This window comes from Gossypium hirsutum, chromosome A05 (assembly GCF_007990345.1).
Source record: "Gossypium hirsutum isolate 1008001.06 chromosome A05, Gossypium_hirsutum_v2.1, whole genome shotgun sequence".
Classification (NCBI taxonomy): Eukaryota; Viridiplantae; Streptophyta; class Magnoliopsida; order Malvales; family Malvaceae; genus Gossypium; species Gossypium hirsutum.
In genome coordinates, this window is record NC_053428.1 from 30,041,645 (window position 1) to 30,057,881 (window position 16,237).

Genomic DNA, 16,237 nt, shown 5'->3' on the forward strand with positions numbered 1-16,237 from the left:
AATTCTATGAGGAGCACCTAATATCGAGAATAACCTTCCTATACAAAGGGGACTTCAGAAGAAAGTAGATGCCGAACTGGAAAGGGCCTTATGTGGAGGGCCTTATCTAAAAAGCGTCGATATTGACCAGGATGGATGGCAAGAACCTGCCTAATCTTGAAAATTCTGATTCAAGCAATAAACACTTCACTTGAAAAAAACGAAAAAAACAAAAAAACAAAAAAAGAAAAGAAAAAAAGAAAAAAGAAAAAGAAAAAGGAGAGGCCAATGTGAAAACCCGCAAAGGGCGCCTTGAGACCAAAGGGGTATTGAATTGAAAACCCAAGAATGGGCAGTTCAAATTTTGATCAAAGGTGGGGCATGCAGTAATCTTGCCCTCTCCGAATTAATAAGAAGGAGAGATGCTACATCTTGGGCATCAACAAAGTCGTCTAGGACTTCTAGACACATATCAAGTTTAAAAGGATCCTCAAGAAGTTTGGGGCAGAGAAGCTCATGCTATGATATCTGGGGCACCTATTTCCATTTTATTCATTTTTGTATTTTTGACAAAATACGCCATCTTGATTAATTTATTCTCATTTTGTATTCTAGCAAAATTTGCTATCTTGATTAATTTGTTCATTTAGAGCTTTGCTCTCAACAAATTTCCATCTTATCCATTGTGATAATCTTTTTCATCTTATACATCTCGTATCTCAGCAAAATTTGCTATCTTGATTGATTTGTTTGTTTATAGCTTTGCTCTCAACAAAATTTCATTTTGTCCATTTTGATAATCTTTTTCAAGCATTTTTCATTGAAATAACGATTAATGGACTGACAATACACATGCAGAAGGAGTTCTGCATATTAGTCTGAAAGTTTCTAAATAATACGAGGACCTGAAACAGGACTATTGTTTAGAACTAACCAAACCTAAGGGTTGGAAACATTTGAGAAATGATAGTCTAAATAGCGTCTATTTTTTTAGGTTTTCTGTCAAAGGTACTGGCTGAACAAGAAGGCATCAGTGATAGAACCTTGATGACCAATGAGGAATGACAACCTAAGCATTAAAAATGGATCATTCTCATGACATTCTACAAATATAATACATACACATCTAGTTAGGAGCATTTGATTCATTCTGATCATGTCATCCTAAACACTAGGCGTAAATAGGTCCTATCTTCCTATATTGATAGGAAGTGGATCGAAGATGCAAATCTTGCCTTCCTGCATTGACAGCGAAGCAGATCGAAGACAAACCTTGCCTCTCTCGTTTGTAGCAGAGCAGGTTGAATATTGCAGATCTGCCTTCCTGTATTTGGCAGTGAAGCAGATCGAAGATGGCAGATTTTACCTCCCTGTGACTACAGTGGAGTACATTGAAGCCGATAACTCTATCTCCCTGTATTTAGCAGTGGAATAGATTGAAGATTGCAGATCTTGCCTTTCTGTATTTGGCAGCGAAGCAGATCGAAGATGGCAGATTTTACCTCCCTGACCACATTGGAGTACATTGAAGCCGATAACTCTATCTCCCTGTATTTGGCAGTGGAATAGATTGAAGATTGCAGATCTTGCCTTCCTGTATTTGGCAGCGAAGCAGATCGAAGATGGCAGATTTTACCTCCCTGACTACAGTGGAGTACATTGAAGCCGATAACTCTATCTCCCTGTATTTGGCAGTGGAATAGATTGAAGATCAAAGATGGCAAATTTTACCTCCATGTGACTATAGTGGAGTACATTGAAGCCGATAACTCTATCTCCCTGTATTTGGCAGTGGAATAGATTGAAGATTGCAGATCTTGCCTTCCTGTATTTGGCAGCCAAGCAGGTCGAAGATGGCGGATTTTACCTCCCTGACTACAGTGGAGTACATTGAAGCCGATAACTCTATCTCCCTGTATTTGGCAGTGGAATAGATTAAAGATTGCAGATCTTGCCTTCCTGTATTTGGCAGCGAAGCAGATCAAAGATGGCAGATTTTACCTCCCTGACTACAGTGGAGTATATTGAAGCCGATAACTCTATCTCCCTGTATTTGGCAGTGGAATAGACTGAAGATTTACAGATCTTAACCCCCTAAGCAGTAGGGAAACAGATCAAAGATGATGGGCTTTAACCCCCTAAGCAGTAGGGTAACAAGCCGAATTTACAAGCCTTAAACCCCTAAGCAGTAGGGTAACTGGCTGAAGATTTACAGATCTTAACCCCCTAAGCAGTAGGGAAATAGATAAAAAATGATGGGCTTTAACCCCCTAAGCAGTAGGGTAACAAGCCGAATTTACAAACCTTAAACCCCTAAGCAGTAGGGTAACAGGCTGAAGATTTACAAATCTTAACCCCCTAACCAGTAGGGTAACAGGTTGAATTTACAGATCTTAACCCCTTAAGCAGTTGGGAAATAGATCGAAGATGATGGGCCTTAAACCCCTAAGTAGTAGGGTAACAGGCTAGAAATTACAAATTTATTTTTCCCTGAAATGGCATTGGAGCGGCTAAAAGCCACAGCAGATCTCCTTGAAGTTTCAGAGGATCTTTTCTTCCTGAAATGGCGTTGGAGCGGCTAAAAGCCACAACAGATCTCCTTGAAGTTTCAACAAACCTCTTCTTCCAGAAATGGCATTTGAGAGGCTAAAAGCCACAGCAGATCTCCTTGAAGTTTGAGTGGAAGAATATCAAAACAAGTCTTATCTCCCTGGAGTTGCAGAGGAGCAGACCGAAGATAGCAGATCTGACATTCCTGTGCTTACAGTGAAGCAGATCCAAGATTTCAGCATGGCATCCCTGTACTTATAGGGAACAAGTTGAAGATTTTAGCATGGCATCCCTGTGCTTATAGGGAACAAGTTGAAAACATCAGATTTGGCATTCCTGTGCTTATAGGGAACAAGTTGAAAACATCAGATTTGGCATCCCTGTGCTTATAGGGAACGGATCGAAGATAGCAGATCTGACATTCCTGTGCTTACAGTGAAGCAGATCAAATATTTCAGCATGGCATCCCTGTGCTTATAGGGAACAAGTTGAAAACATCAGATTTGGCATCCCTGTGCTTATAGGGAACAAGTTGAAAACAACAGATTTGGCATCCCTGTGCTTATAGGGAACGGATCGAAGATAGCAGATCTGACATTCTTGTGCTTACAGTGAACTAGATCAAAGATTTCAGCATGACATCCCTGTGCTTATAGGGAACAAGTTGAAAACAGCAGATTTGGGATCCCTGTGCTTATAAGGAACAGATCGAAGATAGCAAATTTGACATTCCTGTGCTTACAGTGAAGCAGATCAAAGATAGCGGATATCGCCTTCCTGAGTTGCAATAAAGCAGATTGAAGCCGTCAAGAGGCCATTTTAAAGAAGATCAAGAACTCAAGACTCGGCGAGCCCTGGCAAAATTGGTCTTTTTGTAGTCTTTGCTCCATTCTCGTTACACGATAATGAGCAAAGAGGGGCAGCTGTAAGACCTAAATTTTGCCCGGGACCCAATAAAACCAAACCCGAATTAAACCTAGCCTATTATCCAGTTACAAGCCCAAACCCAATTTTGGCCCAACCTAATCCCAACCCAAACACAAAAAAATAAATAAATAAATAAATAAATAAAAACCTTGGCCACCTACTCCACCACCTTTGTTGGCCACCCACCTTGGCCACCAACTCCACCACCCTTGGCCACCTAAACTACCCCAACCACTCCACTTGTAAAATTTGGCTATAAAAGCCATTCAAGACTTTGTTTTTAGGAGGGGGGTTTTTGGTTTTTATGGAGAAGGATTGTTCTTTGTTTTGGAGGAGGTTTTTTTTTGTTTTTTTGGAAAAAAAAGGTTATTTTTGTTTCTTGGAAAGGCTAGTTTTTGGAGATTAATCAAAGATCAAAGCAAAAGAGGTTTTTTTTGAGGTCCGGCCGCCGTGTACGGTGGCGCCGATGGCGGCCCGTGGGGGTCCATGACCGAAGCAAAGTCGGACCAACGGCCGGATTTAGAAAAGAGGGAGAAAGAGAGTTGAGAGCTTTGTTTTATTATTTTATTATTTTTACTATTATTTATATTATTATTATTATTTCTCATGTATATATTATTATTTATATTATTATTATATTATATATGCCCTCTCCATATTTATTTATATTATTACTATCATTATTGTTACTTTTATTATTTTTTATTTCTAACTACTATTATTATATATATGTATTATTGTTTGTATTATTATTATTATCACCCCTATTGTTATTACTTTACTTTTGTATTCTAATATATTATTAATATTACTCATATTTTTATTATTTTTGCTATCACTATTACTATTATATATTAGTGTATATTTTTATGTATATATATATATTTTATATATAGTATTATTTTTATTACTTTAATTTAATATTTTTATTATATTTGCTTTTTGTATTTCTATATTTATTATTATATAGTAGTGTGTATTTCTATTATATACATATATATATTTATATATAGTATTATTGTTTACTTTACTTTAATATTATTCTTATTATCATTATATCCAACCCAATAATAATTCTTTCATAAAAGTAATATTCCGTATTTGGTAATTCGAGACAATCGTGCCCTAACTTATTGGGTTTCGATTTTTCTCCTTTAACCTAAATAACGGAATACTCTTTTAAATCGTGACATGAGTTTTGAAAAATGCTTATTCTCGGAGATACGAGGTGTTGTTCCCTAACTTACTGGGTATGACATTTCGTTACCTCGAAATAAGATTTTTGCAAGTAAAGGCAATATTCGGTGTTTGGGAATTCGAGGAAACGTGCCCTAACTTACTGGGTTTCGATTTTCCTCGTTCACCTTAACTAACTGAATAACCTTTTGAAATACACGAATTTTTATATAAAAGGCAAGCTCGTTCTCGAAAATTCAAGATGTCGTGTCCTAACTTACTGGATGTGACATTTTATATTGTGAGACGAGAAGGTCCTTAACATTTGAGCATTTTCTTTACAAAGAGGGATCGTATTTTAAATTCTTTCAAGTTTTCAAATTTTCGACACTAAGACACTAATTAATCAACTAGGTACCAATTTTGGGCGTATCGAGGGTGCTAATCCTTCCTCGTGCGTAACCGACTCCCGAACTCATTTTTCTGAATTTCATAGACCAAAATCGTTGTTTTAATAAAATTAAATCATTTATTAAAAACAACCACTTTTTGAGGTGACCCGATCACACCTCGTCAAAAAAGGATTGGTGGCGACTCCCGTTTTCATTCTTTTTTTTTCAAAATCCAAGTCGACCCCGTTTTCATCCAAAAAATGGTGTCAACACATAATACATTCAATATAATTTCAATAATGTATATTAAAATAAATAGTGAATTTATAAAGAATCAATTGAAATGAATAAAAGAAAAATAAAAAAAAACAGAAAAAAGGACCGATTTAAAAGAAAACAAAATCAGAAGGCCAATTTACAACATGAAGGACTGTAATACAATGAGCGCAAGCAAATAGGGACTGAAAACGCAAATAAATTGAACCCCTAAAACAAAGCGTTTCAGTGCGAATTGATTTGCAACGGCGCATAAATTCCGGGGACAAATTAAACGAATTAAAAAACTTGAACATGGTCTGATTGAATGTTAGCGCGAGAGCGAGGGACTAATTACGGAAATCGACCATTAGGGGGAAAGAAGCGTCGATCCGGACCATCCGAAGGGCCAGCGCGTGGATCCCCCTTTTTGCTCAAACGGCGCCGTTTTATCGATTATTAAAAACAGATTTTTTTTTAAACCATTTTCAGCCTTGTATTTTAGAAAACCCTAAAACTTTTCCTTTTGAGGTTCTCTCATTTCCCCTTTTTCGACCGGCGCCACCCTCATCGGAGATCAGGCGCGCCTAGGCCACCGACGTTGCGAGTTCGCTGGTAAGTTTCCTCTCTCTCTCTTGTATTTTTTAAAACTGTTTGAAAAATAATGAAAAAGAAAGAAAGTACAAAGGAAATACGAATTTCCAGAAAAAAGAATGAAAAATCACCTTTCAAACCTTAGGTCCGATTTTCGATTTACAATTGACTTTTTCCTATTCTCTCCTATTGTTTTCGTAAAAAAAAATCCTTTTTACACTTGTTTCGATTCGGTTTTATAGCCGATTCTTTTACAACTTGTTTTACATGTTTATAGGTTCGTGATCGAACGTACCACTGACGTGGCGTGGTGGAGAGGCGAACGACGCGGAGGGACGCGCGACGTGCGGCGCCTAAAGGCTTGCTATTTGCTGAAACGGCGCAAAAGGGGCTGCTATGGTTTCCCATGCCGAAAATGTTTTGGGTTTGTGGGCCAATTGGGCCGTATTTGTAAATAGGTATTTAAGGTTTGGGGTAAGGTTTTATTTCTTTGGGTTTGGGTCTATTTTTGTTGGGTTTTGGCTTCTAGTAGTTTGGGCCGGGCAAATTTTGGGCCCTACAATAACTATCATCAAATAACAACCCAAAGGTCCCAAATCACCTAGACTGTGCATGATTTCTATCCCTTGGTAGAACTAGGATGTTCAAACGGTTAGTTCGGTTAATATTCGAATTGAATTACTTAAAATGTAAAGATTTTTAACCATTAATTGAATCAATTTTTTTTTTTAAATATATTAATTGAACCAAAATATTTCGGTTAATACAGTTATCTAATAGAATTAACTTGATTTTATGTCTTTGTACATTGTTAATGTTCATTTTCTTTTATTTAATAGTTTAAAAAACTTTAAATGGAGACGAAAATAATAAATAAGACATTAGAAATACTATATAAGTTTTGAAAGTAATTAATTACCTAATTTCGAACTAAATTAACTGTTAATTGAAACTTCAAAAAATCATTAACAGGCTCTTGACAGCACTAAATTCGACCATTGAATGATTAATCGAATTAGATCAGTTTGGTAAGTTAATTCGATTTTAATTGAACTGTGAACACTCCTAAATAAAATTATATAGCACAATTCATGTATACATGCAGTATTTATAAATTTCGTAATGATATTTAAATTTTTGTATTTTATTTATAAATTATACGGTAGCCCATTTCTGGTACGGTAGTAGAAAATCTGTGACAAGCAAACTCGAAACTACTCCAAAGCTAATAACCATCATATCACGTTGGCTGTATTAGTAAGATCCCTCCATATCCCGTAACTCACGTTCAATCCTTTAATGAAAAATGGAATCAAGTTGAAGCTGAAACAGGAAAAAGGTTAAGGTAACATTCGGATCCAAGAACTGGCCACCCAATACAATATGCTTTGATATAGCTTTCTATGTTGATCTTTTGCCTTTCTCCCTTCCCTCCATTTTCTTTTACTAACTAAAAGCGACGGAATCGGATGAGTAAGGTCTACCTATCACTCTCCAGAATCACAACAAAAATACGAGTAAAAGAAATTTATGAAAATATTAATAAAGAACAAAGTTTAAGCGTCGAAAGAAAAAAATGAAATTCGAAAGCACGCCACTGGCGGCTACGCGTCCGCATGACGGAAAATCCAAAAACACGTGTCTTCCATCAATCACTGTCGTCTTAAATCTCTCCGTACACTCGGCTGTCAGCTTAACAACCCGCGTGCATGGGATTTGGTAGGCCATTTAACAGTACTTTGACCCAAAATAGTGTAAAATTCTTTTGAACCAAAAAACAATTATCGAAGCGCGAGCCAGAGCGTGCACAAATCCTTGCACTTTCTACTAATTATTTTTTTATTAAATAAATATCATTCAATTTTAATGTAAAACTCATGTCTCCATGTTTATTAATTAGGGAAGAATTTTAATAATATTTTTTATCAAAATAATTAATTGTATACATTTATCAAATTTTAAAAATACATTTATTATTTAAGATCATAAATTCCAATGTTCTTTTTTTTTTCAAATTTAAAATTTATAAAACGCTAATGTTTATAAAAATGATTATAATGTAAAATTAAATAGAGTGAACTTCGAATTTAATAGTATTTATTTTCACAATAATAATAATAATAGTGAAAATGAAAAAAATGTAATTTTTTTGAGGGCTTGTTTTTGATATACCATTAGTATGGATTTATACACTTAAAATCAACGAAAAGCTAACTGTTCGTCAAACACATTAAAAACGAATATAAATAATTAATTAAATTTATTAATAGTTGATATCACATAATTCATCGTGAATTAATAAGGTGTTTAGGTTCTGCTTCGATAAAATTTTAGGCCTATTTTTTAGGTGTAGGTTTATTTCAGTTTAAAAAATAAGCTTAAATTTTTATCTTATCTTAGCTCAGCACAGATAAAAATGTTAAAATTCAAGCTTGGCCTAGCCCGCATGTATTAATTTTTTTATATTATTATTTTTATAAAAATAAATTTAAAAAATATAATAAATTAAATACACTAAAAACATTAAAATAAATATTTCTCAAAAAATTGAAAATAAATAAAAATATTATTTATACTTAAATAACACTGAGATAGGTGCAACTTAGCAAACAAATACATCTAAGATAGAAGTAAAATTAATAATAAAATAAGAGTTATATAATATCCAAACAATAAAAACAAATTTTAGTAGCAACATAATAGAGAAACGACACCAAAACAGTGATAATAAAATAGTAAAAAGCAACATTTTTTTTTATAAATTCAAATCAGGTCGAACCCAGATCATAAAAACTTACTCGATAGTTAAGACTTAGCTCATTTAAAAAATGAGTCTCACTTTTTTACTCAAACCCTCCACTTTTGGGTGAGTTTTCGAGCCGGACTTATAATGAAGTCTACTATGAAGGGACTAAATAAGAATATTTATTTATTTTGAAGGTGATGAATATTTATTTAAAATTACTGATATAGACCTGTTTATAAAATTTTATTTCAAATTTGAGACAAACGTCTATGATTGTTCCACGTGTAATGGGTAATCAATCAAGCGGCACAGAAGGAGAGAGCGCAAGCGGAGGAGCGTGGACATGTTGGGAAAAGATAGGACGGACTTTGTAGTTTACTGTTCCATTACTGTGTGCCTAAAGATTTTGGTGTCGGATTTCATGATTTTCTTATCCACAGAACTCAGATTTTAAAACATTGATTTAATATGTTAAATTCAGACATTCAAATATCCATTGTTAACATCATCAATCATCTCCCCTTCAGTATTACAAGGTCTAATCAACAATCTTACCATTTTCAAATAAGTTGCTTGGACAAGCGAAAGAGCATTGGTTGGGGACATGACAAGACCACAGGGTTTTTGACTTCTTGTCATAAATATATTATTAAACTAATAATTGATTAGTTGTTATATTGAGGGAAGGTAAAAGAAAAAGTGTGGAGCATTTGTTTTCCTTTCATGGAACAAACCTCAATTATAACCCAGTGCTAGAAACAAGTTGATTGCTCTTCCTTTACTAACTTTAGTACCAATTTAGTCCAACTTATGCACTAAACCCAACTCATTATTCTCATGTGGGAATAAGGGTTATTAATCAAAGTCAACATCACAATTACCTAACTGTTATAAGTGGATAATTTTGACCTTAATTACACTACTTTAACGCAATTAAAAGAGGAATTCCATTTTCAAAACCCTAATCTTCCTGTGAATATTATGATTGTCTTCATCCTTAGAACTTTAAGCTCTAAAATTCCATGCTCAAAGTTCGATATAGTTTTTTTTTTGGGTAAATTACTCAGTTGGTCATTTAACTTTTACGATACTTTCATTTTGGGTAAGCAAAATGAAATTCTTACAATTTGATCATCCACCTTTTAGGGCACTTTCATTTTAATCATCCAAGCGTGGTTAATTATACATGCCACATCATATTTACACTTTCATATTGGTCACCAAAAAATATTGTTTGGGGTAAAAAAATCAAAGATTAAAGCGAAAAAGCGGTAGAAACTAAAATAATACACAAAAATTATTAAATTGTGGTTGTTTATTTCATGGTTGAAATTTCTAAATTTGGGGTTTTAAATATAAAATTTTAAATATTAATATTCAAAATTATAGTAGCAACCAACAATTTATTTAATTTATTTTGATATTTTAAAATTATTTTCAAAAATCATCAATGAAAATTATTGTCTTTAATGGTTGTTTACGAAACTTAAATTTCTTTTAATTATATGATTTTTATTCTTACATGCAAAGCAATTATTTAATTTTATCTCCTATTCCAAACAAAACTCATAATTTTTCATCATTTCTCTACCTAAATAAAGAACAATGCAAGTATTTTTTTCCCTTTAATTTTAATTTAACATGGAAAATTCAAGATTATATAATAAAAAATTAAGTTTCATAGACAATCATTAAATATGAGTTATTTGAGTTTATTTCATTAAGGATAATCTAGAAACATAAAATAAAAGTGTAAAATTTAAAAAGAGAATAATTTAATTAGTTTTAATATGATAGTAGCAAATTAGTTTACATTATCAATAGATAAAAAATTTATTCTGATGTTTTAAAATTTAAATTTTCAATATTAAAAAAATTTAAAATTTCAACAGTATAATTTAGCAATTTTTGTGTATTAAACTAAACCCGATTGTTGTATAAAAATAAGTAGAAAGAGTAATGTAGAAGCAGGGAGTGATTTGTGGGAATAATGTTATAATGACTCAAAAATAGATTCAAAACTCATTAAATTTGTTATGTGAGGAAAGAGTAAGGTTGAAGGAGGGAAGCAAAAAAGGAAAACTTTAGTTTAAATGTATTAATGGAGAAATAATGTAATCCTCCCTCAGATTCCAACATTTGCACGTGTGGAATGATGGAAACCATCCAACCCCTATTTAATTTCCTTTACCTAATTAACAAATTTCCTAATTTTTACTTTTCAACAAATAACGGCAGTATTAATGAATATGAATCGTAAAAGGGAAATAAAAAATAAATAAAGAAGAAGAAGAAGATAAAAAGTCTAAAAAAGTGGGTAAATTGCAACAAAGGAAAAAAAAGGTTTAATAAAATTATAAAAAAGAAGGGTGGTTGTTTAATGTTTGTAGTGCGGGTTTGGAGTGGTAATGTTGAAAGCTTTATAGGCGTGGATGTTTTGTTGGAGAATCCACAACCAAAATGGCTCATTCATGTCCCCACCAAATAAATATTGAATTAATTAATTAATTAATTAATTTTAAAAGGGATTTCCTTTTCCCCTATCTATCTTGCTTTGGAGGAAATAAAGTAAACAAAAGCATATGTGGATGATGGTCTTGTTAATTATAATTATTTTTGTATTATTAATACCAAATTTTGTAGAGGACGCTCTTTCTTTTTGTAAACAAAATGTTGTGGGCTTTGATTAAACAAGTTTGAGTGGCAGAAAACATGGAGATTTTGTTTTTTGTTTTATTTATTATTTTTCCTCTTAATTCAAGATGGCTTAGAGGTTTTTTTTGAAATTGGAATCAACAAAATCCAGTAGCATAGTGAAATTAATGTTACGTATCATCCATCTTTAATTTATATCCAAAAATAAAAATGGGGGACTTTGGGTTAAGTGGTCAATCCACAACAACCCAATCTCTCAAGGCATTATTTGATAATTAATACATTTTGGTATGCTATTATTATACTCAACTTTCACTCTCAATATATTTTAATGCCTTTATTTTATTTTATCTATGATTAAAGATAATTTATTAGATTATTGAACCCACAAAAAAAATTAAATGTTAAAATTTTTCAATAATTTATGAAAATACACCCCAACTTTAAAAACTGAGGGAGAGTATTGAATTTGAAGGTGATGATTATATGAAAAAAGAAAAGAGATGTGGGGGATGAAGAGGAATCCTTTGCTTTACATCTCATTTATATAAAAATAAATATATTAGTATAATGTAATGGGAGCTACCAAAAGGGAAGACCCAATGGGCAATGGGAAGGATAAAGCTTGATTGGGCTTAGTGATTGTTCCCTCCACTCCTAACAACATGGCATCATGAATATTTATACCAATTTCTCAAATTTATTAGCCATACTAATAAATTTTTTTAGTTAATATGTTAGATTTTAATTGTTGAGGGATTACAATACTTTTTTAGTTTAAGGGTTTAATGCAATCTAAATAAATATAATGCTAAAAATGAAGTTATAAGAGTGGACCAGTGGATCTTCTTATCTGTGCATAAGATCTCTTTTCAGGTGAGAAAATCATGGGTCTTTCCACCCTTTATAATTTATTCTTTTTTGAGTGCAAACCATGCCTTCCCTCACTTCACTTATTATTATATTATAATTTAATTATTGTTATTATATTTAATTCAATCCCATCATTTTTAATTTTATTTGTTTTTAATAAAATATATTTAAACTTTTTTGTTCCATTTTAATATCAAAATTTTAATTTTAATTTTTGATACACAAACTAGTAATTTTAAAAAAGAAGTGACATCTCAATAAAAACATGTCACTTGTTCTTAATGAAAAATTAAATATATATATATAAATTCAATATATATTCATATATATAATTTAAAAAGTTCCTCAAATTCTTTTTACAATATGTAAATGGTAAAAATAAAAAGATGATAAAAACATTATAAATATAAATAATTCAATAAAAGGAAAATAATAAAAATGAAATTAAATGTTTTAAAAATATATAAAATCTAATAAAAATCTGATTTTTTTAAAAAATCTAAAATATATGTAAATTCTAAATTTTCTAAAAATTTCCAAAAAATTTAGAAAATTATAAAAAATTAAAAATATGTGTTTAAATTTTTAAAAGTTAAATTTCAAAACTCAACATTTTATGTAACAATTAAAAATTTTAAAACTAAACATTTTATATGACAAACAAAATCTAAAAAAACTTCTAAAAAATACTCAAAAAATTAAAATATAAATTCAAAAAATTTTAAAATTTCCAAAACATTTTGAAAGTTTCAAATTAAAAGTTGGTTGACCAACAATTGGCAAACGGCTATGTCACATGTAAAAAAGGAAACATGCGGCGCATTCTGGTTGATTGAGTGTCTCACTAATTTTTTATACCATAAACTTTTAGATTGAAAATCTATAATAAATGAGTAATTTTAGGACAAAAATGGGGCAAAGAAAAGCTTTTAAGTGTCGAAGTGAAAAAGAATATAATTTAGAGATAAAATTATTATATAAACCTTTTATATAAATATATGTGTGTCATATATTGAAGATAAGAGAAGGACATTTCTTAAAAATAATTATATAAAGTAATTCAACCTTTTTATATATATAAGTTAAAAGTACAATCAATTATAAATAATACATTTAAATAATTATAATCAAAATCAATAATTAGAAAGCACAATTGGCTTGGCAATTATAATATATATAAACTACAGTGGAACTTGAATTGAATCTCAAAATTCATACACTGATAAGCACTCATATTTCATATATTTTGGACCCTTATTAATTTACTTTTTATTGTTCTATGAGTGAAATATTGTGTTTTAGTTTTGTTTTTGCATTTAGTGTTGTTTATGCATGTTTTGCTATTTTTCTCTATTTTTAGTTTGATTTTATGTTAGCTTACAAGTGATTGTTTTGAATATTTCTGTGACTTAAATTAAGTGCATACAAGCTTGGAAGGAAAGCTTACAAGTCATCGAGAATGGAATGAGCATATTAAAAGAAGGACTAAGCAAAGACAAGTGGGTCCTGGCCTCACAACCCAGTGTCACAGTGCTTGCTCGATACAGTAGCTGGCGCCCCAACCTAGCATCTAGCGCACTGAGCCTCGTGCTGTAGTGGTGCCATTTCACCAAGCCGTGGCGTCGCTATCCGTGTCTTGTGTGTCCATTTGTTGTTTTAAAATCAAGATGTAAGGCTATTTTCGCTTTTCAAGTATTTAAGTCTAAGTCAAATTTGTGACCCTAGTTTGAAGTCAATTAAAATTCCATAACTCTATAAATAAGATCCTAGAAGAGATACGAATTATATCCACTATTAATTTTAATTCAATTTGCATTTTTTTTATGGATCACTAAACTTTTCTTTTTAGCAGAAGTAATATTTGAAGTTTGATTCTACAAGTTTATGAGATCGAATTAGTCTTAACCTTTTTTTGCTCTTTAGCATTTGGGTGTTTTTTGGTTTAATTATAATTGTTCAGGTTTGTTAAATATGTGGCCAATATTTGATATCTTACAACAATTGCTTTGTTAATTAGATAATTAGTCAATCGATTGATTTCTAATATTTGTGATGATTGCGTGATTATTTATGTAGAGTGGACATGCGACCTAACTTAAATAAACTTTGATTGTGCGTTTGTTAGTTAGAATTGAGTCTCTTTCGTTTGATTGTTATGGGGTTATTTGTCAACAAAAGAAATAATTAATGACAATTGTCTTGATTATCGAGAAGGTAATAAGAGATTAGGTTACTTGACGATCGTCAGTAATTATAACCAATTCATTAAAGAACATTAAAATTTATCTTTGCATAAATGATTAAACCTTTGAATCAAAAGCAGAATTTATTTTGACTAGAAACTTCGACTCATTAATTTTCCCCAAAATTTTTATTATTTCTCTCTTTTCTTTTTCTAGATTCTTGATTTTAATTTTTAAGTTTTCTTTAAATAAACTTCCTTTCTTTATTTTATTTTGTTTTAGTTGAAGGAGTAAAATTTCAATCGGTCTCTGTGGATTCGACCTTACTTGTTATTTCTATTAATTATTTTTCTTCAAGTAGATTTTTTTTTCAACTTCGACAACTATACACCATTAAGCTAAAATCTCGTTGACACAAACTAAATTAAAATATGAATCATGTAAATTTATAACGAGTTAATGTGCAAATTTAAATTTGACATTATATTTTTATTTTGATTGGTATTTGTCATTAAACTTTTGAGATAAAGATAAATTGACCATTAAAATTTAATTTTATACTGAATTTTTTCATTTTACTTTTCTTTAATTGAATTTTATCACTAAAGTTTGATTTTTATTGAATTTTCCTATTCAATTTTAATTTAAAATAATTTGAAAACAAATTCTAATAAACAAAAATTTAATATTTAATTTAATACTTAAAAATAATAAATTATTGGCTTAATGGTGCAAAAAGATCTCTCAAACTTTTTCAAAAAGAGCAATTAAGCTCCTATTTTTTTCACTCATTTGAATACTTGAACTTTCAAAATGCATCAAAAAAGCCCTCAAACTTTTTCAAAAAAAGCAATTAAGCCCCTACTTTTTTTTTGCGCTCAATTGGGTACTTGAACTTTCAAAATGCATCAAAAAGACTCTCAAACTTTTTCAAAAAAAGCAATTAAGTCCTTGCTTTTAGTAAAAATTAGAAAAAAAATTATAAAAAATTAAAATCAATAAAAGCTATAAATATTATTAAATTTTAATAAAAAATTAAATATTAAAAAATTATTAAAAATATAAAAATCATAAAAATATAAAAAAATTGTAAAATTTTATAAAAATTGTAAAAAAATTATAAAATATATAGATATATATAAAAAATTATAAAATTTTATAAAGTTGTAAGAAAATTATACAAAAAGTAAAAAAATATAAATTTTGTAAAAAAGAAAAAGAAAATTATCGTACCAAAAGAAGCATTTTATAAATTTTTCTATAACTTTTATTAATTTTTATTTTTTTTATCATTTTTCGTCACATGTCATCCTGTGTTGCGACATGTGATGACTTTAATTGGGAAATTAGAGGTCATTAATTTTTTATGATTTTTATAAAATTTTAATTTTTTTTACAATTTTTATAAAAAAAATTATAATTTTTAATAAATTTATAAATTTTTATATTTTATTAAAATTTAATAAATTTACTAAAAGTTATTATTTATTTTATATATATATTTCTAATTTGTAATAAGAGTAGAGGCTTAATTGCTTTTTTGAAAAATTTTGAGGGTCTTTTTGATGCATTTTGAAAGTTTAAGTACCCAATTGAGTGAAAAAAGGTAGGGCTTAATTACTTTTTTTAATAAGTTTGAGGGCCTTTTTAATGCATTTTGAAAGTTCAAGTGTTCAATTGTTCAATTGAGTGCAAAAAAAAAAAAGAAAAAAAAAGAAAAAAGAGAGGGGCTTAATTGATTTTTTTTTTTTAAAGTTTGATGACTTTTTACACCCTTAAGCCTAAACTATTTTATATAGCATCAACAATTAATAAAAAACAATTATTTATAAAAGTAAACTTATTTTTGTTTCTTATAAATTTATTGTTAATTATTAAACTGAAATATTTGAAATATCTTTTTTTTT

At 30.3% G+C, this 16,237-nt stretch overlaps 1 long non-coding RNA gene across 1 annotated transcript; it reads left to right on the forward strand.

Moving 5' to 3' along the window:
• The first annotated feature begins 5,305 nt into the window (after positions 1–5,305).
• LOC107957529 (uncharacterized) lies at positions 5,306–6,602 on the forward strand. Its single transcript, XR_001700488.2, has 2 exons — positions 5,306–5,894; positions 6,151–6,602. It is a non-coding gene; the product is annotated as an uncharacterized lncRNA (long non-coding RNA).
• The last annotated feature ends 9,635 nt before the right edge of the window (positions 6,603–16,237 follow it).